Here is a 24,687-nt window from a genome sequence, read left to right as displayed (position 1 = left end):
TTTTCAGTTCCTGTTTTAGCACTGAACAAAAAAGATCTGCAAAGATCCAGCGGTGTGCGAGGCTACGGATCATATGTCATATATCTATAACGATTACAGAGAGGATAGAGGGAGATCTGATCCTTTATAAATATTTATAATGAAGTTGTCGGTGTATGATTTCTGTAACGTATCCCTTAGAAGACCAAATCCATCCATCACAGAGGTTACAGATCTGATAAATGATCTGGCATCGCAGAATTTGCATACAGTGGGAGATACAAGGAAATGTTTTCTGACTGGACCGGTCCTTTTATCTGAAACAGTCAGAGGATGACACAGATATTTACACTAAAGGAACGCATGTTTACTGATTTGTCAGAGATGCTCACATAACATAGTTTGCAAATGCAAGAATGCAAATGCTCCTACTGCAAATTAAAGACCCTTAAACCTTCCCCAAACATTATCATAGATGTAGCTTATAAATAACGTATCTTTTGTGGATTAATTATTAGTGTATTAAATGTATATTTCACAAGTGGGAATGCAGGTATGCAAAGCACCACATTTTTATGCATTTATTTATTATTTATGAACATTTTTGTCGGATGAAGAACATGACAGCATTTCACTAAAGTGTGAAAAATAACGATTCGTCCGTACACACACACACCCGGGCCGACACTCCGGCCGCGCTCCGAGACGAGGCACCAAAGGCTGCATGTGTTCTCTCAGTCGTGTCCCTGACCCTTGTCCAGGTTGGACGGGCTCCAGCTGGTCCCCGGCGCGAGCTCTCCCTACTTTCACATCTGTAGTCCTCCTCTGCGCCAAGGCAGGCGGCGCTGACCATGCTGACCTTCTGTTTGTGTTTGTGTGTGTGGGAGAGAGAGAGAGAGAGGGAGAGAGTTACAACCAGATAACGTTAGCGCAAGCAGCTAGCATAAAGGGAGAAATTGTACATGGATCATGCGTTGGACTGGGAGTTAATGTATTCTGCGTGTGCTGATTTGTGTGGGGTGTCATGTGAAAGTACATCGTTTACAGCCCTCTGCCTCCACTTGTTATTCCTGTATATGTGTGTGTGTGTGTTACTGGGCTAAGCACGTGTGTCGGCAGACCCTTATCTGACCCGGGGGATTAGCTGACCGAAGGCGACCCCGCTCTCCTCTGACCCCTGCCTGCTGTAGCCCTTCCCCTTGTTTTTCCACAGATTGTCACTTAAGCCGTCTGCTCTGCTCCTGTAATACCAGACTGTACAGAAGCTGTACATTAACTTAAAGGAACATGTTTGCATGGCTTACACATTAAACACAGATTATATATGATTGACTTTATGTTTATCATTCCCCACAGTGTACCGTACGTTTCAGAACGCTTCAAGCTTCCAGATGGGTTGATTCTATTTATATCTCTTCTTTTTATTTATTTACAGTCGTATTAATTGTCAGTGAATCTGTCATTCAGCCGCACCTGCGCTGGAGTCGCATTTCACAGGGGATTCTCAGGAAATGATGCAGCGTGTAATCCAGCCTTACTGTAACTTTATCTCATTGATATCACTGTTTACTGTTGACTCTCCCGCAGCTGTATTAAGTTCCTGCTAATGCAAGCACAACATTTCCTACTGCTGCTGCTGCACGTCAGAAGTGTTCGACTTGTGAAACACGAGGTGGCTTTTATTGTGAAGCAGTTGCACCCTGCGTTTACATGAGCAGTTTGCACTGCAGGTGCCCTTTCAAAGTATGCACTTTGCATATAGTCTGCATGCATTCTGGACATGCGTCTTCAGCAGAACACATTTTATTACGTAGCACTTTGCTTTACAAAAAGAGTGGTATATAAACACGCAGATAAAAACAACAGATAATTAATCATTCATGAACACCTTCCTGTAAAAGTAAGTGACCCTTGAACTTTGATATTTACTGTACTTACATCTGTTGCAGTCTGTAGTGCGTCTGTCTTTTGGCAGCTCCGTTAATGTGACTTATCTTGCGCGCTAAGCTGAGGATTGTGGGACCGACTAGCCGAAACATACTGCAAAATGTGACGGCGTGTAGCAGGACGTCTTTTGTCATACAGCATTTGAGACAGGCCACGTGTCTCTTTTTTACCAAACTCTAAAGTGTGAAAGCATTGATACTGGAGAACACCCACAGCCTCATGACAGCTCTGTTGAACTGCACTTGATGTTCCCATTAGAACTACTGCGGTTAAATCATGCTGGACCTGAAACGGCTTAAATAAAAAGCCCACTCATTAAAAAAAAACAATTACAGTGCTGTTTGTTCCAGCAGCAGCGCTCTATTGAAGTGTCAAATAACCAAAACACAATGTTTTTAAAAGCTCAGGTTGCATTTCTGGCACTCCTGCTTTAACCCTCAAACAAAGAGACTCTAATGTAGTCTTTAATAGGGCTAATCGAAATTTAATCGAAATCGCAGGAGTCGCAATATCTGTGTCAAAAGTGTCAAAATACATTTTAATTTAAATGATGTGCTGCAGAGATGTTCTGGCCTACACATCATGCACAGACGTAGGTATCTATATCTTTCTTTGGTACAGAGTAGGGATGCACCGATACCACTTTTTTTGAGGCCAAGTACAAGTTGTCGATACCGAGTACCGATATGAGTACTTAGTAATATGATTACATTTCTCATAATGACTTTAAAAACATGTTTCACTTTCATCAGATGTTCCTCACTTTCTGACTGTAACAAAGTAAATCGACAGAATGATGCAACTGACATTTTAACACCCAACTTTGCTTCTCCGCCGACCTGCTCGACTAACGGGAGGCTAACGTCGAGACCCAAAGTGGTATTTGGCTGCGGAACTCATCATAGTTTTACGAGTACGAGTACTTAAGCTCCGATACCGCCCGATACCCGATACTGGTATCGGTGCATCCACACCATAATCATTTACAATATGTTTTCAATAAAAATGAGAATAATGATGTAAAAAATATAATTTCCTTCAATATCGCAACTCAAATCGATATTAAAATAGTTCAGCGCTAGTTTTAATACTTAAAAAATTAAAACAAATTAAAAAGCAACCTGGAAAAAGCTTAAAATAATAAAACCTTCCTTGTGTTATTGGAGTGACTGTCCCTTTAAGAGCCCCTTGCAGAGGCCTTAAAGATAACCTGTCACGGATAAGATGTAGTTAAAACATGCAGGTACATGCTGTAACCACACTGTACACCTCACATGGTTAAATATAGAACGCCATAGAACACTATGTGAAAATGCTAATGTGCACCCGGGCTACCAGGGGAAATTTCACCTCATTATTGTACGTAATTACACTTAAGTTCATCCATCATCAAGGCCTAATGTGACTCAATTTGAGCCTTCAGAAATGCCTCGTATATGTGTATAATTATCATTTTTGCATTTAACAGTTGTGCCAACTGATTTTATTATTAGGAGCGAGCACCAGTGTATTTCCAGCCAGTGAATAATTGATTATTGAACCATCTCTGTTGGAACACATGGGCTCTTATTATGCGTACTGTTGAACACATACAGCACATGTGCCTGCCTTAATGGGAACACACACACACACACACACACAGGAAAACACAGAATCCCATAGAAGCCCACACAGTGAACATCAAATGTTGTTCAAGCACAGCACGCTCTGTTTTCTCGTTCCAGTTATTTCACTGCCACACTGTACAGCAGGCTGTTTCTGTGGGTGTTTTGGTGTGTGTTTGAGTATGTACGTTTGGGTCCCGTGGTGCCGCGCTTGATAGAAATACACATTTCACTACAGCTCCAAAAAAATCTGAGTCACAGAGCTTTTTTACTGTAGATTAGAGGAAGGAAGGAAATTAGAGAGGAAGGAGGAGAGTGTGAGCAGAAAATGGGTCAGACATCTGAGAGCCAGGCATTCCTTTTTCTGCAAAGGGTGTTAAGACATTATCCAGTTGCACCTCTTTTTTATTCTTCTTCGTGCTTTCTCTTTCATGCATCCCTTTTTTTCTCCTCTCTCTCTCTCTCTCTCTCTCTCTCTCTCTCTCTTCCCTCACTTACCCTTTGCCAAGAAAAAGTGCAAAGAGAAGAGAGAGTTATTATGCCTGGCATGTCTGCAGAGGACCGGCTTTAATTTGGACGTCGCCCAGCTGATCAATCTCAACATTGGCTCGGTTACAGCGCTGTGTGAGTCTGTCTGTGTGTGTGTGTGTGTGTGTGTGTGTGTATGTGTTTCAGACCACATGCAACAGCTAAGCTTTTAAACTATGCAAACCAGCAGATTGCTCTAAAAAGTAAGGCACACTGGATTAATCCCGTGTGGAAATGTCTTATTTTATACACAGAGCCGTGGAGGAACAATGAATTGGATTAGAGCTGGAATGAGCGTTAATGGAATACATGCAGAAGTCATCCAGAACACAGTCAAAATAAAGGAAATGAAGTTTACCCTGAGTGAGGAGCTTTGCTCTGGAGCATCGGCTGAAATGGAAAAGCGGAGTCGTAAAGGTGGCACATTTGAGAGTGATGCTAATGTGTCACGTTAGATTGTAAGCTGATTTGGAAAGGACCTCTCTCTCTCTCTCTCTGTCTCTGGCAAACACACATGCAATCTGATTTACACTTAAGTAACTCAGGGTGATTTGCATAATATGCAAACAGATGGATGTGATTCAGCGGGTGGTTTGGCACAGTGTCAGCGAGCCTGCAACATTTCCTGTTTGAGGCCTTTCTCTGGCACAGAGAGCACTTAGCCCACTTCTGCGAGAAAAGGCCGGGTTGTAGGAATGACAGCAGCCGTCAGAAACAGACCCCGGCCCGGCCCCGCTCAGAAATCTGTCAGTGGTGAACAACCCACGGCAAGAATATTATTTAGTGATGGGGAAAAAAGAGAAGCACTTCGGTTTATTCTTTCTCCTGCTGTAAAAAGGTTAGGGCTGATGTGAAATGTCAGAATAGTGGAAATGCCTGTTATGATTTCCGTCAGCCTGAGGGGACATCCTTTAATGTCTTGTTTTGTTTCCCCCAAAGTTAAACATTAGTACCAAAAGATATTCTGCTTATAATGGTAAAGAAAGCACAAGAAACATCGTTAGATTTTATAAGCAAAAATCAGCGTTTAGGGGGCATTTTGCTTAGAAAAGAAACTTAAAATAGGATTCATGAGGCAAAAGATTTGTAAATTAAATTTTTATTGCAGTTTAAAGGAAAAAAAAGAGAAAAAAAACATGCTACATGAACCAAATAAATGTTATGTTAAATGCGCCGCGACCTCCGGAGTCGATCGCGCCCATTTAAGTCAATGCTCGTGATTCCACAGCGCACGCTGCGGTCTGTCTCAGGCTCGTCCCAGAAGCGTCGCTCCGCTCTGCTCCGCTAAAGATACGCGGCAGGTCTATTTTGGCGGAGGCCGCTTCAAGCAGGCGTCGAGCTGAACAGAGCAGATCGTTCCAAACAGGAAGTCACACATGAAAACAGCGTACAGCAGGAGGTGCAAACTGAACTGTTGTTCTATCTCTATTATGCTCGCGATAATGTAGTTCTCCCATGATCTTGTGATCTTGCGGATCCAGCTGCTTGGGATCAGACACGTTTCATGTGGGCGAGGGCGCTCGCGGTCTGACAGACCAGAACCGCGGCACAGACGGAACGCACCGCACACGGATCCTGAGGGATCGAGGCGTTAGCGAGCTCACAAACCCCAAAGATATTCAGTTTGTAGTGATATAAGAATTTTCTGTTTGTCTCTCTTTTGTATTGCAGAAGCTGAAACAAGATTTCTTTCAGCATTTTGCTTAAATAAAGACTAAATTATGTTTTTCCATTGCATCTTTAAAGGAAGAAAATGGGAAAAATGTGCTTAATGTTTCACCTGACTACATGTGAGCTAGCAAACAAAAACAAAAGATACTCAGGTTACAATAATGCAAAATTGTGGGGCAGTTCTGCTTTTAAAATTCCTAAAATTATCGTTAAATGGTCAAAAATCATTCCCCAAATAATTTCCGCTGCAGTTCTGAAACAGTAAGAATCTGAAATAATACGCTCATAGTGTAACTAGACTAAAGGTTGAGCAGCAACACAATGAAACGCATTGTTGTCCCTCATTAAATGGTCCAGTTTCATTTAAGAATAGAAAAGCTTGATGGTGTTGAAGCTTTTGACAAGCGGCTCTGTCCCAAACGTCAGATTTGTCTAAAAAGATTAACAATGGCTGCAGTCTAGTTGTCGGAGATGCTGTCATCTTACAAAAGGGATTTTTTTTATTGTGAAGATTGAGCATCACAGGCCGCCTCAAAAAATGTTAGTGTGCAGGACTGGCGTACCAATTTGTTAGACATACTCTGTCAAACTCACAGGGAGAGACGGGGATGATACTTCATTAAGTATCAAACAGATTTGCATGAACACATAAAAGGCAAGTTTTTCTTTTCCTTTGCTTGATGGTATTTAGATTATTCTTTAAAATGTATCTTACCGTTAAGAAGATGATGGCAGGGCACATATCGATACAGTATTGTCCTAAATATGAGATTACCTTTCCCTTTTCAGCACAGTTAGAAAAAAGGAAATACATTTATATAACAAGGCGCATTTTAAAGAGAAACAACATCAACTGTGGATTCAGCCGTTAGTCCTCACTTTGAAGTCTTTCCTCGTAAAAATAAAACATATGGTGACGTCCAATAAACCGTAAATCAACGCCGCCAGTTATACCCATTCCTTCATTCTGTCCTGCGTTTTCAGTCACATACTCCTGTCTTATCTTATAAGAAGATTTTGTCTGATGTTTGATTCTTAAAATCACCCTTTAGGGCTCGCCCGTCTTGTAACATGACATTTTGTGACACTTTTAAATGTTAGCTTCCTGACAGATGATTCTGTCTCCTGTCAAAGTCTTCAGAAAAGGTTTGTGGATGCTTTGAACTCACTCACACTTGCATGGAATTTCCAACGTGGAAGAAAAGCACATTATGTGTTTTCTAACAGATTATAGAAACTCGCTAGCTTAGCTATATTTAGGTTCAGGGTTTATGTATTTATCATTCTGCAGCAATGGGTTTTACAACTGCTACTGCTACAACCCATAAAACAAAAGTCACAAGGAATAGTTCAACATCAATCAAAATATGCCATTTTGCTGTCTACAGCTGGAGTCAGGACACGGTTAGCCTAGCTTAGATAGAGACTATAAACATGGTGTGCCAATAACTGAAACAGTGTATCTCATTGGTTTAATCCGTACACAAACCTTAGTAATCACAGCATGTAGCTCTCAGTAAAACCAAAAATACTTTTTCATAATTACTTTTAGTATTTTGAAGTGTTTCTGTCTCGGCGCCCAGGGACTGCAGATAGAACGCTAGTAGCTAGCTAACTTAGCTCCTAGCTCTCGTCTCTTTAGCTTGTTTTGATCCCTTTTTTTGTTAATTTGTTTGTGGACCTTGACAATTACTTTAAACAAAAATAAAGGAATGTTGTAGATTAAAAATAAACAAGATACAATTTAATCATCAGTAAGCTTTAGTTGTTTTTATAGACAGAAGTAGGCTAGCTGTTTCAGCTTGCTTCCTGTCTTTATCTTAAGCTAGTAGCTAGCTATCTTAGCTCTTAACTCTCTTCTCTTTGTTTTGATAGTTCTTGTTCATGGATCTTGACAATTGTATTAAACCAACAAAGATAAAGGAATGTCTGCAGATTAAATAAAAAGACAAGACAAGAATGTATTAATCAATAAGCTTTAGTTTTTTTAATTGACAAAGCTAGCCTAGCTGTTTCAGCTTGCTTCCTGTCTTTATCTTAAGCTAGTAGCTAGCTATCGTAGCTCTTAACTCTCTTCTCTTCTCTTTGTTTTGTTTTGATAGTTCTTGTTTATGGATCTTGACAATTGTATTAAACCAACAAAGATAAAGGAATGTCTACAGATTAAATAAAAAGACAAGACAAGAATGTATTAATCAATAAGCTTTAGTTATTTTAATTGACAAAGCTAGCCTAGCTGTTTCAGCTTGCTTCGTGTCTTTATCTAAAGCTAGCCTAACTATTCCCTTACTCTACTTGTACTTGACTGATTACAATGCTAGAGTCTTATGCTTGTTAAAAAAGCAAATGAATCTGTTTTGGAAGCAAAATTAAAATAAAAAAAAGTGTTGTATAGACTGTTTTTGTAGCCGTAATGTCGCTAGGCTAGCATAAGAATTCGTTTGTCTGCCATAAGGTACATTTCAAATTACTAGATAGATAGAAATCTCGCTCAAAAGAATGCAAAGAAGTTTACTTCCAATATTATTTACTGTTCTTCAAGTAAACACCTCCCTATGTAAAACATGTAGCAGAAAAATATGATGTTTTGACGGTACATTGATTAAAGGGATGAAATGTTTTCCCCTCCTTATGCTCCGCGTGGTCCTTGGTCACAGTTGTAAATGGGTTTCAGTGAAGAACTAATTTTCTTTAATGCTTTAAAAACCTTACCGTGGTCTCTATACCTTAATCTGTTGTCACCATCTGCCTACCCTCAAAATCATGCTTTGACCTAATGGTGTGCGTGTGTGTTGTTGTTCTCTAAAGCACGTCACAAGACTGCAGCTCATGAGTTCAATACGTTTACGGTTTTCCATCTTACATCTATCTCGGATGCATCTGTCTTTTTTCTGTATGTCAGAACTCACTGTCTCTGTGTCATACAGCATCATTGCTCAAAGGCAGGAATATAAATGAATTGGCTCCTACTCTATCTCATGTGATCACTTCCAGCTTATCTTATTTGCTCAGACAAATGACTGAAATAATGAGGTTTACTTACGTTATTACTAAGACTGGTAAAACAAACACACACACCCCTATCAGTGTCACCAAGACAAATGTGGAGCAATATGTACTGCAGTTATTTTAGATTGGGTACAACTGGATTTTCTTTCTTCCTGAGCGCCAATTCAATATCTGAATACCAGTAAGTGCTTCTTTAAAACCTTAGTTAGGGTGTTTGATACCTTGTTTTTGCTGTAGTGAGAACACAGGCACCACAACGAGAACTGTTCTTGAATAAGACAAAATGTTCATTCGAATCAGGACCTATTTGATCAGAGAAAAAGTAAAGAAGATTAGGAATCTGGCCAGACTTTAATGGCAGATTTTATAACCCGACAGCTTTTGTTTCAGATACATTTCGGCCTGCACCACAGAAGTATTTAGGTTACGATACTCGGCCCTCGCACTGAATAAGAGGCTTTTCAGATGTTGCTTCAGAGCAGGACTGAATCCTTAATGCATGTTCCCTATTTGCAGTACTAACCTGTTTCTCTCTCTAGTCTGGTTAAATTAAAACGGAACATATACTGTGGATGAGTGCTGTCAGGGTTAACCCTGCCCTCAAGCAGCTGGCCCTCTTATCTGTCCCGCCTGTGTCGATGCATATTTATCCCTCCCCGAGTGGCTGAGAGCTGGCTTAGCATATGGATTAGCCTGAGAATCAGATGCATGGCCACACTGATTCACCAGAGTAAGTGATGAAAACAAACTTGTGGTGGTGCTGCTTGAAGAGACTTTCGCCTGAGTACTTCACCTTAGACCTGATGCACAGCAGAGGTGGGCCTACGTCTCTTTGTATTAATGCTCCAATATATAAACATCCTTCATCCTCCCACCAGGGGAGATGATTGGAAATGAAAAATCAAAGCATGAGTCAATGACCTATACATCGCATTCTGTTAAATATTAAAGACCTTTAATAGGTTTTACTGCCTTTGAAATGTAAGGTAGCGTATGCTATGGTAACTATCCCCACGAGGGGTTACTGTAGCTGAGATGAAGGGTACAATACTTCCAATATTTCAGTATTTTCTCGCCCTGAAGAAAACTGTAGTTAAATGTTGTTATATGGGCTGTTTAGGCACCTTAAAGGCAGCTATGTTCAGCTTTTTAAAGTCTCAAAAACCTCTTTTCTTAAAGGCAACTGGAAATCTTTGTGGACGTATATAAAGGGTATCATAAGCTAACCCAGTGGTACCTTAAAAATGTATACTGCATTGACTGGACAGGCTTTTAGCGGGCCCGAACCATCTCTTGACATTAATTGGACAGTACATTAGAAAGCTCGACCAATCTCAGGTAACATAGCGTTTAATTGCACGGTCTATTAGTAGGCCTTAACCAGCACTCGTCAAACAGGATCTTGGCTGCTATGTGGGAGGTTCATTTGCATCGCAGGAATACCTTCCACCGTAAATGACCAAGATGCAGCTTTGCAGGGGACGTGCAGTAGCTTCACGGATTTAAAATCTCCCCTTGAGGACGGGTCTCGATTGAGGCGGTCCAACCAACTGGTAGGTGGGAGAAATGGGAGGATATTGGTGGATTTTGGCATGATGCTTTAGGTGAATAGTTGAAGACATTTGTATTGAAATCCACCGCTCCGAAGAGTCCCGATAATGGAAGAAGAAAGGGAGAATGAAGCCTAAGGTATAGCCTTCCTCTCTTTCTGTCTTGGGCTTCCATTAGTGGATAATTGCCTGTTCATAACATCTTAAAGAAACTATTCTAATGAAACGAAAGGGAGTTACCAAAATACATCCAGTGTTACTCCTACAAGTAGGAGAGTAGCAGCCATCCATCCACATGAATCGCTCAGTGAACAAAAACTCAAACTAGAAAAAATATCTGATGTATCCAATCAGGGGCCGTGTACGATCGTGTGCATCCAAGGAGGATTGTTTCATTATCTTCTCGATGCATGAGAGGAGGGGCTTTATGCGTCACCTGCCAAGTCAGGTTACAAGTGGACGTGTTGATGTGCTGCTTGGCTGAATTTCAGGATCAGATAATGATTGAACCTGGAAAAAAAAGATCTCAATATGATGGATATCTACATCCTACAAGTCCCGACGCAGATAATAAACTAACCAGATTGAAAGTCATGTAATTGTGATAAGATTTGATAGATTACCTTCATGATAAAATGCTTAAATTGTATTCAAAAAAGTGCCACAATAGCGACTTATTATACTGCTGCTTATGCAGAGTGAAGGTTGCAGGCTTTGTCGTACACGAGTCCAATATTTCTCTCCCTGCGAGGATAAGGATAATGAGAAGCAGGTGTTTATTGATTTTGGAACATCGTGAGCCGGCAGGACAGTAGTGAGGAACACCAACACACAGAGTTATAGAAGAGATTCTTCTTGCAGCTGTGTCCGTTTATTTCCTCATTTCAAGCCGACTTGGATCAGATCTGTGCTTAAGCATTGGTGTTGCTGCAACCCTCACCGTTGTATCAGTTGATCTCTCCACTTCTGACCTGATTTTGAAGCATCTAATAATTCAGACAATGACGAGAATGAAAACCAATCTCGGTGCAGCCCTTTTTAAAAAAAAAAAATATATATATAACAAACAAATGTATTTTGTCATGTTAGAGTGTGTTTACAGGACGTCTCTGTGTTTGTCTGTTTCAATTTAAAAGCCACAGATGTGAAGTTAATTCAGTTTGTCACTTTATTTGATACCAAGAGGCAGATTCTGGTCCTGCTCAGTATCAGTATCAGATGATTGAACGTGACGTACAATAAAATATAATTGACTTTTTTTCCCGTCTTACATCCAGGAAAGCGATGTTTGGTTTAAAGCCTTCTAAGAACACAACTGTTCTTCGTTCAGGTGTCTGTGTAGGTACGCGCTGTCTTTCCGAGCAACAATCTGCTTGACATTTAAAAGTGATTCACACATTCTCGACTGCGTTTCTCATCTTCACCTCGGTGGTATTTGTTGAGGTGTGACTGCTAATTCTTCTCTTTGCCTGCCAGGTTTTTGTGGCATCTTGATTTGACGTATGAGCCGTAATAATTGGCCATGCTGTCTGCTTAATATGACCCGAAGCCTTTCGTTTATCGCAGCACCTCTGCTGTTAATAACAGGCCTTGTTGCATGACGAGTAGAGTAGCCGCAGAGAGGAATACCTGTGCCACATGGAGCAGAAATTCCTTTGCATCAATACATTCCTGAACTGATAGCGTGCACTCCTGGCCTTTTGAAAGTCTAGCAAGTTTCATACTATAAACTCCCTTTGATTCCTCTTGCCAGCCTAAGCCTCAAGTTAGACACTTCATTTGGCTAAAGGATTAGACTACTAAGCCTTTTAGTGGTAAGCTGGTCACATGAAAATCTAACATCAGTTTGCATAGACAAGAAAACCTTGAACCTCCTTTGGGGATTTCCATTTTCCTTGAACTCGGAGACTCCTCCCATGTCATCTCTGACTTGGCTGTGTATGCATGCATCAGTGGCCATGTGGATTTCCCTGTGCAGGGCTGCGGCTATCTGTTGGATTTGGCTAACTCCTGTCTTGCAGGATCACTTTGTAAGCCTGCTGAGTGTCTGGCGTGGTGCGATGTTTATCTTTTCTTGGCAAAGATGTGAAGGAGTGACATATTTTCTTCTCTGATTTCAGATTTCTATAAGATCCGCGTTTGGCTGAAAGCTGCTATCAAATGTAAAGAAATACTGAAGAGAAGACAACCAAACTGAGTCCAAGGTAAGACATGTTTGAAACGCTTTGTGCACACCTCTGGAGGCCGACCTTTTGCAGTTAGGTCACTCAAAGGTCCCGTTTCTGCACACACTTAATTAACTGTGAACCTACATCAATGGGATCTGTGAGTGTATAGTTACAGTGATACCTTCGTAGTGTCACGAAGTCTAAAGAATGCCGGGGCGATGGGGTTGGTTTTGTTTTTCCATGCTGGAACACAGTGTCTAATTTCCACAGGTGCAGATATCAGATGTGGTGTCATGCGGGGTTCCTGTATGTACAGTACTAAGCGACACAGCACACATGTGCAGCTCACTGGCTGCCTTTTTATCTGTCATGACTTTGGAGAATGATCAAAACTGCATTATGGATTAGTGCAACATCCAAATGTCAAACGGCGGCAGCTCTTTTCCCTCTGATGGCTTTGCAGCACGAGGACGACATATGTAGGCAACAGGTCTACGGGCTGTGCCAGCCTTCATTTACAAATCAAATTTCATGTTAGAGAACTTTGCATAATCTGATTCTTAGGCATCAACCCCTCGCCTCGAAAAAATCTGTGACATATTTTTTAGTCGACGATATGTCCTCTGAGCCCTCCTCTAGCTTGGTGCGACAGGGATGAATATTTCTGCATCCCTCCTCTCCACACGTAGGACTTGAAATCAAAACGGAAACACTCGAATTGGCCTGGTGCTGCAACAGTCAGCACTCTCTTGCACAGTGTTGAACTTGCACTTTTCCCCTTCTTCATTGAAGCTAACCCCAGGCTATCATGCTGTGCCTCACCGACAGGTCAAACCTTTGCTTCACAGCCGTGTCCTCATATATTGCCTTTTCATGCTTTTATATGAATCCTGCAGCTCTGGTGCTGCTCTGTGCATGTACAAAGATGTAGCAGGATACAGCAGCTTTTGTCCGGGTCTGGGTTCAGTGTCAGTTCATTGAGTCTGGATGCAGCGTTGAATCCAAAACAAGTGTAGAACAACTGGAACTCAGAGACTGATTTGAGATCTGTGATCACCCTTCGTCGGCTTGGGAGGTAGAGGTTGTTTAGAGTGGAAGCATTTAAGCACAAGCTGTAGCAACAGCCTGAAAGTGAGATCCACAACAGGAAGTATTGATTTAAATGTGTATGTCATGCATTGATAATGCAACAGCTTCTGGCCTCTGCTGCCTTATATCACTTGCTGCTTATACAGGAAGTCCAAATTCAGCTTCAAGTGTATAATAAGTGATACGACATGAATGAGAGCTTAACCTAATGTGCTGTAATCAGAGATATTGTTTCACCAGAGAACACTCACCACTCTGCTGGCCCTGTCGAACCATAAGAACATACTAATATTAGATGTTTCAGCGTGCTGCTTTGTTCTGCAGCCAACTATCTTTGGCAGAGCTCACCTGCCTGCACAGCCAAGTTTTGTTTTGCCCTTCGGCAACTTACTCAGGGCTGGAACATGTTTCTCCGGGCTGCTCAAAAAGCAGAGGTGCTGAGCGTACACATTTGTGTGGCTTTTTTCCTCTCGGTTTCAAACCCGGCTTCCTCCAGGAAGTTGGATCAACAGGAACATACGGGTAAGCCTCCGATGTACAATCGATGTTTCTAATGAACAACGACTGCTCGTTACGGCTGGTCAACGGCCAGTGTTGGGCCTCTGCAGAGCATCTGTTGCCCTTGTTCTTGTGGTGTGACCCACATTGCTGGCATTAGTCGGTACTTGTCTTTGGCACGAGCACCATTTGCAACCACTTTCTGTATTAGAAGTTACAAACTGTGACCAGTGTGTTGAGCGATGCTGCTGTGTAAATGGTGGGCAAACATCGCTCTATTATATGAAACAACAGTTCAGCGGTCAAAGGTTTTCCAGTCTATCGCCACCTGCTGGAGCAGATTGTTATTTCCTTTCATCTTAAGGCAGAACATTCTGACTGTGTTGTGTTAAAGCACAACTTCTTGGCCCAGTCACAGGAGGCCTGAAGCCGTAGTTGCCGCCACGTCTTTGATGTCGTGTTTGGTGCGTCTGAGGCTTTACGCCCCTCTCTCTACAGTCACAGTTACATGTATCTTTGCAGATCTATATTTGCAGCCTCACACCATTGATATTGAGGTTAAAGTGACTGTTGGTGCCAGTTTAAGATGAGGAGCTGCTGTCTGAATGGTCTTTGCTGATAAAACAACAGCAGGACCCACACTCACTCTTGAAAAACTTGTTGTTCCCAGTTAGCTTCCCGTTTTAACAGGCCAGTACATGAATCAAAACAAAGTAGCTCCTGTCACAGGGATGAGAGGTGAGCGGGGACGCTGCGCAGACACAAACATCCCGCCCTCGTGCTTCTCAGGTGGCAGAGAGAACGAGCCGAGCGGCTCCCTGCACAGCTGTCATGCCCATCAGGAGAATCGCTTTCCCGCTCTGGCACACACGCACACAAACACCGACCGGTACGCTCACCCCCCACCTGGGCTCACGGATGCAAAAACAAACACGCACACACATAATCAAATGGACAAATATGTATAAACATCCAAGTGCGCGCTGACACACACAGTCACACGCATTTAAATTCATACAAAGATAATCTCTGAGCTCTGCTGACATTTATATCCAAACAGGAAGCGCTGCGGCCCTTTAAAGCAGGACGGGCAAACTGTGAGCGGCTCCGAGCCAAGCGTTGAATCACTTTTATTCTCCGACAGTTTGACTCACCACCTGGCCCGGCGTAATCCCAGCGCACGCTTTTGGACAGCTCCCGTACTAAACCTCAATTTCAATCTGAGTGAATTGAATTTCTCTGATGGCCATTCAAGCCCTCCCCGGTACTCACCGGAAGAACTAAGCTTCATGAGCGTTAATGCTGTGCAGAGAGAGTCACAGTGACATTTAGAATGAAACCATTACGCTCAGACGGATGTGGATGCAAGCTGTCTCTTTCTCTGTTTGTGACATTTGAGTAAGCATTCATCTTGGTAATCAATAAACAAACTTAATAACCTGCCTCGTGGCTCTTTGATGTCTAGACTGCACAGAGTAACGGCACTTTAGTTTCATCTGCAAAAAGCCGAGGATTAATTAGCATGCTGCTAAGTGACATTTCCAGGAAGTGAGAAAACAATGACTGAATAATGACACTGGCTAATACCTGCCTTAATTAGTTTGTCATTTTGTTTGCAGCTTAATTTGTCATAAACCGCGCTGAGTGGCTTTACCTGCCTCTTTGTTGTGCAGGGATATCGCTCCCTCTGCGTTCCGCTGTATGGTTTTATAGCAGTGCACGATAAACAAGGTACAGCTGTAATGTTAGGTTGCAACATCATAGAAAACGAGTGGGTGGTATTTTGTGAAACCGTGCGGTTTCTTGGACAGCTCTCTCATTCACAGAGAGGAAGTGGTTTTTCGCCTGCTCTCAGCAAAACACAAAAATGGTTCCTCTTTTGCTGCTCGCTGTTGATACTCTGTTATTTCATTCATATTTCGTGCGATCGGATCGGATCAGCAGGCCGGGTGTTGAAGACGCGCTCCGTCTGGGGTCAGATGGGAGACTAAAGCGGAAAAGTTTAAACCACAGTTGGCAGAGAGTAGAAAGTCTCTGTGGTGTGATGTTGAGTTCCTGATGCTTCTGACTCCTCTCAGTTGTTTTGCTGGAGTTCAGTGGTGCTGCAGAGTGAGCTGAATGCTGCGTGATGTTTCTGAAGGCGAGATGTGTTTCGCCTCCAGGACCTGTTTATTATTTGCAATCTCTGTAAATACATCTGTTTGATTCCTCGTTTGAACTGCGAGTAATCCACTTCCAAAGCTATGTCAGGCTACAGGAACACTTTGCAGCTACAACCAGCATCATGTGACGTCATTTCTTGAAGGGTAGGAGCTATATTATAGAAGAATTTCTGTTATATAATTGTCCAAATACCTTACCTTACCTGTCCGCCTATGTGGTTGCATTCTTCCTTTATAGTCATGTTGCATGAGCAGTCTTGCACAAGCTAAAGCTAACAAGCTAATCACACAAAAACGGCTTCCAGTAGAGGTAGAGCACCTGACGGTTGGTCCTCATCCTCATGATTTTAAAGAGGGGGTATTATTCTGTTTCACATTTTAAGACATGTTTATAATGTTACAATGTTGGATGTTCAAACTAAACGTGGGTGAAGTTTCAAAACTTTAGGTTAAAGTATGTTGGAGTAATCCCCAGGCTTCTCAGCTCAGTCTGCAGGCTGCTGTGAGCGCCAGGTTTGTGACGTCACAAACTGCAGCTTTGGAGGGTTTCTTAAAGGGACAGAGCTGAGTTGTTTCAGGCAGAGGCTGTAAGAGGGCCTGCACAGAGCACCAGTGTGAGAGATTTTTTAACTGTAAATTATGCTAAGCTACTCCACAGGTAGAGAGATATGAAGCTTGAAATTAGCATAATGCCCCCCCTTTAAAGATACAAAACGACAGAAACCTGCTCATATATACAAGTCCTGAAGTTTGAAGTTATGTGCTCTATAATTATTCGAGAACATAAAATATCAGATAAACCAGCTGATGTGTGTCTTATTAAAATGATCTATTAATAACCCAATTTAAAGGATCCTGTTGAAGAACATGTTTATGAGAATATATTTAGATCTTGTGACCATGGAGGGGGACATTTTATAGATAGATAAACTATGTAAAGACAACACTTTCTCTGACCCTCTGTTAAATAGTTTCACATTCTTCACTTATCTGACAGCATGAGCCATTGCAGCGTTACTGATATATATGTTGTTAACTGATGATATCAGCCGTGTCGACGGAGCAGTCTGGCTCAAACGCCCTCCAATGAACCCTTAAGTGAGTTTAAAAGATTGATGTGTTCAACCTTCGAACAAGCAGACATTCATGCCAACGAAAATACGTTCCTGTTCACACTGTCTGATGAAGTTTGAGTCTCCACAGCTTCACGGCTCGTCTTCTTTCTGCTCTTTGATGCTGCGCGAGCACTTTGTTTCACCACTCAGATAAAAATGTAGATTTCAGCCCATATCAGAGGGAAAGACGTCAGACGCCAGATCGAAACGCCGATTATCGTGTGCGTGGAGTTGACGGCTGAAATGATTGCAAGAACATTTGCTGTCTGAGTGTCTCGACCTTTGACCCCTGTTTGTTCACATGCAATCACAGCTTGGACCAGTAACATTCACGCTGCGTTATATCGCTGAATTCCTCGTCAGGTCTCTCTGGATCTCAGCAGCAGCTCCTGTCAGACAGCCAACTGGATATCACGGTGTGAAACAGATATGATTGTATCAATCGCTATCCACTTTCAAACTAACAAAGAACGACTTCTTTTTGCAAACCAGACTGGACACATTGTTCTAAGTTCACAAGTTTCTCTGGGAGCTCCTGTTTCGCTGCAGTTACAGCGAGTCTTACACTTCGATAGCTCTACTTTTTAATGCATTTGCATACTGGACCTGCGTGAACATTTTCTGCAGCCCTCCAGCTTTGTAGGTCTGTGCGTGCACCAAATGATTAATATCCTCTGTTTACTCGCTCGACTACAGTTTGATCTGAGATAGCAGGATGTTTGCATAGACTGTCATCAAGTCAATTAAAGCCACAGAGACGTTTAACCGCTACCTGCTCCTGGAATCAGCAGTTATCTATCTGCTGCAGTGCTTTGAACCTTGTTGGCGGTTACATGTTTGTGAGGTCTACAGGGATTATGTAATTTAGCCTCTTCTAATTACAGGGTGTGATAGGACTTCTGATAGAGACGATAATGTAACATGGATGTGGTGATCACAAACTGGCAAACTGCCTGCAGGAAAGACTTTAGGTGATGTCACCACAGGGGGGATTTAACTGTTAACTGATGTTCTATATATGCATCAAATAACTGACATGTTAATTTGCAGCTCAACCTTTGCTTGTTCCAGCTTCTTAAACACGAGGATTTTCTGCTGTTTCTGGTTTAACATCAGTGACCTGCATATCCGTGGGGTTTGGATACTTTGAAGATATGCCTTGCAAACCTTCTGATGGGAAGTTTTTAATGACTTTCCTTGTCATTTACATTAGGCTACTTGGTTTAAGAGAACCAGTTACTAACATTATTACTTTGTTATTTGGGCTTGAGCTGAACACATTCGCGTTGATTTAGGAACGCAGTGGAAAGCAAACCGGATATCATTTTGGTGGTCGACAGCAGGACAGTAAAATTGTGTGAGGCTGGCAGAGACATTCTGGACTTCTGGACGTTGTTTTTAACAGAATTTATGACCAAATGGTACGTAGCTGTCCCACATGAGGAGAAAACACAGGCAATCTGTACAAGAAGAAGTCGATTATTTGCCATGTCCTGCCAGTCCATTGGACTTTATGATTTCCCTGTGCTGTTACTGGTGTGTTGTGCGTCTGCTGTCTGCATGAATCAATGTTAAAGTTATCTTTAAGATTTTCATTTAAATAAATGTCTGTTAAGTTTCTATCTATCGCCGAATGAGGTAACACAATGGTGATTGAGCCTATGGCTCTTTGCAATCTTACAGACTGGGTGACTAACCCGACAGTTAGTGACACGTTTTCCATCAGCCAGCAGTGGTTGGTTTGCCAGAGAGGGTAGGCGGAGCTAAGCGGCTGCTTTTCCGCTCTCTGCAAGTGTTGCGAGTAAACAGTAATCTACTCTGGCTGAACAAACAAAGAAAAGATGGATGACTACAGATACAACTTCAACAAGAAGTGAAAATCCAAAGAAGAAGAAACAAACTCGACGCTCAGATGAAGCAAACAGTCTGAAAAGGAAAGCGACCGTCAGCCAGGAAAATCAAGAGTTACAACCGGAGCCAACCGTGGACGTCACACATGCAGCACTGTCTGGATATCTGGGAAGTGTGCTCCTGTAATTACCGTTTATCACCACAGGTGCCGCCAAAGAGAACAAAACTGAAATCTTCAAGATTATAACCTTAATGTTGTATTTGGAGATTTTAGAAAGGGGTGCGCTTAAATTATAAAAGAAGAGAATCATTACCAAACAGAATGTGGGACAATTTTGGTTTTAAGTTTTCTTCAGAGTTGTTGGACGCCAAAATCTTCTATTAATCTCCCAGATCTAATATATAAACTCAGTTAACCTACAAAAAAGTGATTAATCAATGACAAACCTAAACAACTGTTGTAATCCAATCAGAGTGTTCTATATTTTTTATAAATAATCTCATTGTTGTCCTTCGGTGTAATCTGCGACACAAAAACATTAATATGAGCGTCTTCTGAAGTGTCGCTGAGGATTGTGGGAAAGATCAGCATACATCATAGTTGTTGTTGTTGTTATGTTATTATGTTATCCAAATAAATCTGTCAACAAATGGAAACAAATCTTAAGTGGAAAACAAGATCACTCGCATCAGGGAGCGACAGAAAGATGGAGAAGATTTACATAAATACAGGTTCAATAAAGACGTTCACTTTGATGTCATCAAATATGATTCAGTATTCCTAAAAACTCTGTGATCATTGAGGTAAATCAAACTAGCGCTGACTGTTGATAATATATTTGAACAGCAGGCTCTGCTGTCGGAGCGAGTATTGGAACAAACTTCCCGGTGAGGACGGCCTCCCCTTGTTGTGCTCGTAATGATCATACACTGAAGGACTGAAGTGGGTAAATCACTTTCATCGAACAGTCACCAACTTATTTTCTGACACGTCGTCATACCGTGGATTATTAAACATTCATTTACAGATGACATAATCAGTAAATGCACTTCACAAAACAAACAAGGCATTGAACTCGTCCCAGCCACTGTAGTTGTGCACAAAGTGTGACAGTATGTGCAGCTGTAGTGAGTGTTTTTATGTGGCTGGTCATGTGAAGAGGGCCTGATGAAAGCCTCTTTTTTCGCCTGTATGATTTGATGTAAACACTTAAATCACACTTCAGTAAGTCACACTGATGTCACGTATCTGCTGGTAACAACAAAGCATCTAAAGCTGTTGTTTATCGCAGCTGTGTTTATTATATACATATATCAGATCTACGATTCATAAGGGGCGATTCTTTATTACATTTTGTCCCTCTTCCGCTGCCTGCGTGTCTCCCCCTCCTCCCCTGCCTAATCTTTCCTTCAGGCAGTGTCAGTTGAGGCGCACAACAGGTGCAGCCGGGAGTGATGTGAACACAAGTCGCTGCACAAACAGTTGGCCCCCGCCACATTATATACAGTATGTAATGTACAGGCCAGGCTGTTGCCGCGCTGCCATTCACGTGGAAAGAGAGAACGGGTTCAAAGTGCTCGACCACGCCAGACGCCTTTTCTTGTTAAACACTGCCCTGGCTGTGTTTGCTCTCCCTGCCAGGGTTCAGCTGTATAGGATTATAGATAAAGACACCATGTATGGCGCAGACTAAGACCTCACAGTGTCTTTTACCCCAGGCTGAGGACAAAAAAAGCTACTGGTTTACAAGTTTAATGAGTAACACATCACTGCGGATAAGTAGGACTGTACAGTTTGTCTCGTTTGGAGAGAAAGTGGGTCGTTTTGTTGCTCGCGCTCTCAGAGAGTACATGTAAGAACATGCTGGCTCTTATGGTTCTGTACTGGGGGCGTTTATGGCTCTAGAGAGCGGTGTGCATGTATCTGTGTTGATCAGATTGTGTGTACTCAGGCAAACTCAACCCAGAGGTCAGTGTGTAAAGAGTTCGTGCTTATTCACTTTATTTACTCGTTGTCGTTTATGGTGGGAAGCTCAAAAGCTGTTAAAATGTTGAACTGCTGTGTTCTAAACAACATATTTGATACCTCATTTGCTGCCATAAAACAACAGCCAGTATTACATTTCAACCACTTCCTTGTTAACATGTTAGTGTTGCATAATACGCTAGTAGAGGGGTCAATTCTTAGCTAATGGTAATGCTAGCTAAGAAATGGATGAATGCTAAGGTTAGCTGTTGTGACTTAGCTATTGGTACCTAGTGAGACATCAAATCGTTGTTGTTTTATCTTGAAATATGGTCCCATGGTACTTGAAAACGCATTAGCTACTAAGTCACAACAGCTAATGTTAGCATTCAACAACTTCCTACCTTACATAACCACTGCATGCTACAATAGGATGGCATAAATTCCTAGCTAAAAGTATGGATAACAGTTTACATGTGCTTGGAATCACTTGAATGCTAATGTTAGCTGCTGTAAATTAGTTGTTTTCTCTAGATTTGATAACTTGTTAGCTACCAAAAGCTAAGTCACAAGCTTATGATAGCATTCCATCGCTTCCCCATGTTAAGTAGCTTTGAGTAATGTTGAGAGTTTGTGTTATCTGGAATTAGTTAATTGCTAATGTTAGCTGTTGTTATTTAGCTGTTTTCTCTGGATTTGAAAACTCATTAGGTACCAACAGCTGAGTTACAGTCGTATGATAGCATTCAACAACTTCCTAGCTTATCTTACCATTTAATAGTGTTGAATGAAAGAATAGGAGAGGCGTAAATTCTTAGCTAACGGTCATGCTAACTAGCTTACAGTAATGTTAACAGTTTATGTTAGCTGGAAATGAGTTAATTGCTAATGTTAGCTGTTGAGATTTAGTTTTCTTTGGATTTGATAACTCATTAGGTACCAACAGCTAAGTCACAAGCTAATGATAGCATTCAACCGCTTCCTTGCTTACAATAGTATTTGATAGCGTTGCATTATACAATAGGAGGGGCATAAATTCCTAGCTAACAGTCATGTTAACTAGCTTAGAGTAATGTTTACAGTTTATGTTAGCTTGGAATTGGTTGAACGCTAATGATAGCTTTGTGAATTAGCTGTTTTCTCTCGTTAGGTACCAGCAGCTAACGTTAACGTTCAACTAAATCCTAGCGAACAATAACTGTTAACTGTTAATGTTACTGTAAGCTAGCTAACACCACTGTTAGCTTGGAATTCACGCCTCTCCTATCATATCATGACACACATCGAACGGTACTGTTAGCTAAGAAGTAGTTGAATAATTACAATACTTGTTGTCTTCATGAAATATGAAATATGTTGTTTTAAGTTGGACAAAAGGCCTCATGTCCCTTTAGGATTTTTAACATTTGAGCGCTTCACCCTAACTGTCGTCAGAGAAAAAATGGCTGCCGTGTGAATATGATGAATTTATGGTGAAAGCTCCCTTCTGCCCAAGACACTCTCTCTTTGTGGCCACCTCTCTGGGACTCGAAACAAAAGCGCCTATATCTGCACGCTTATTATGTCCAAATTGCTTTAAACATGGTTACAAAGCTCTGGATCCAGTGAACACATCCATAATGAAGACCAGACTGCTATTCCTAGAGGGGTAAAGACATAAAAAGAAGTGGAGGGAAAAAAAACTCAGAGAAGAGAAGAAAATTGAGAGAGACTCGAGGGAAAAAGGGCATAAATGACTTGAGAGTGGTGGTGGGCAGCATTAACTAGTTTAGAGTGGGCATTCCAGCTCTTTTGTTGTCAGGCCACAAATATTCCAGTCTTCCCGGCTCTCTCCTACTCCTCCACCACAGAAATACAGTGAACTTTAGAGGACTCCAATAAAGGCGGGGAGGAGTATTTAACGCCCGGGGTCAGGAACGCTGGCTGGCTACACACAGTGGACACTCTTGTGGCTCTCCACGTGGTCCAGACTGTTAGGTCTACTACGACACTTTACACAGTCTGCTTTGAGTTTTACGCAGCCATGTGGGAGAGTCTTTTAGGCTGGTTCACTCTCCTTACATGCACATTATGAAATACAGACGTATGAAGAAGCGAGTCTTTAACATACTGGATATATACGACCACCTCTGCATGAACACAGGTAAACGCACGCACGGACAAGCACACTATGCCTGAATGAATGTTTTCCCATATATAGAAGGGAAGGCACAGGTATGCACCAGCCTACCTTTTGTACTGTATTTGGACGAGTTCCAGAGCAGTGAACCATGTTCTGCACCTTCTCATTAAAGATGCATTGCTGTAAACTGTCGGGCTGGTTGAAACATGCCATGTGGCGCTAAAGCTATACTGGGACATTTTCCTCTCACCTCTGCGGCCGGGAGTCGAGTAGACTTTTATAGATGGCATAATAAACTTTGATCGCATTCACACCTCTGTTTTATTTGACTTGACGGTTGGTTGAACATTAACCGAGCGTAGGCTTTTGGAGTACGAGTGGGATCATTAATGATAACGGAGCGACACAGAAGCCTGAACCGAGAGCGCGAGTATGAGTCATATCATCACGCACATCAGTCCCAAATGACTGGAGAGGCCTCACTCTCCGGCTTACGTTCTTATTTGTATGATTATATCGTCTTCCTTCCGATACAAAGCCTTGAAAGCTGAATAAATGTGAGATTACAACCGTTTTCAGTTTAATTTGAATATGTTAAAAAATAAAACGCTTTTATTTCAACATAATCTGGTGTTTCATCATCACGATAGCTCATATAAAACCAAAAATATTTAATATTCGTTTGGAATACTGTTTGTTTTTTTGAGTTTTGGTATTTTTCCGACTAAAAACATTAAAATTGTCTTCTGAAAGGAGCAAAAACAAGTTAAAAAACAAAGTGACATGAGTGTTGTCGGTATAAATGAATCCGAAAAACTTCAAATGCAATTATAAAAACACAGTGATGTAATGATAAAGGCGTTCAAAGGGCTCTGGTATTTAACTTTTCATTCTCTGTACAAACCCGGAGTATGATATATACTTTGTACCTTGATGTAATTTCCTCTTTTCTTTGTTTGATCTTCGCTGCCAGCTGAGGTGTTATCTCTATTACATAAATTGCCCACGTGCCTTTTGGCAAAGCAGCTCGTGTGTGTGCGACTTCTGCCAAGTCTGTCAAGGTTAGTTTAGCTGAAATTGTGCCAGTGTGGTTTGACACACCTGCACGCGCGTGTGTGTGTTTATGTGTGCGACGGTGCTGTTAGAAACTTTGTTCGGTGTTTGGCCGCTTGTCAGAGCAAATTCCCACGTTTGTTTCTATTTTGGAAACTTTGAAGCTGTTGTTGAACCTTGAGTGAAGTGAAGTTAAATTTGTAGCTTTGTTTAACGGCTTGTTTTATTTTGCTTTGCTTGAAATCAAGAGTCACAGTATGTTGTGGTGTTCTCAGAAAACCTTTGACCTCTATCGTTGTGACGCTCTTGTGACCTTTACCCTCTCCTTCCTTGAGCGTATTAAAGCACCATTTCCCCATAACATCATCAGCTCAG

General features: G+C 41.7%; 1 protein-coding gene across 1 annotated transcript in view; it reads left to right on the top strand.

The window, feature by feature from the left end:
- Nucleotides 1–12,411: 12,411 nt before the first annotated feature.
- Nucleotides 12,412–24,687, top strand: part of LOC138593428 (thyroid hormone receptor alpha-B) — a 152,945-nt gene continuing 140,669 nt past the window's right edge. Inside the window, exon 1 of the mRNA XM_069664430.1 lies at nucleotides 12,412–12,492. The gene's annotated coding sequence lies outside the window, so the exon portion shown is untranslated. The remainder of the gene's footprint in view (nucleotides 12,493–24,687) is intronic.

This window comes from Semicossyphus pulcher, unplaced genomic scaffold (genome assembly GCF_022749685.1).
Source record: "Semicossyphus pulcher isolate SPU_LCO1_2020_fin unplaced genomic scaffold, fSemPul1.0.p SCAF_16, whole genome shotgun sequence".
In the NCBI taxonomy this organism is placed as follows: Eukaryota; Metazoa; Chordata; class Actinopteri; order Labriformes; family Labridae; genus Semicossyphus; species Semicossyphus pulcher.
Note: the sequence above shows the minus strand (reverse complement) of the source record. Positions and strands in the feature narration are given on the sequence as shown.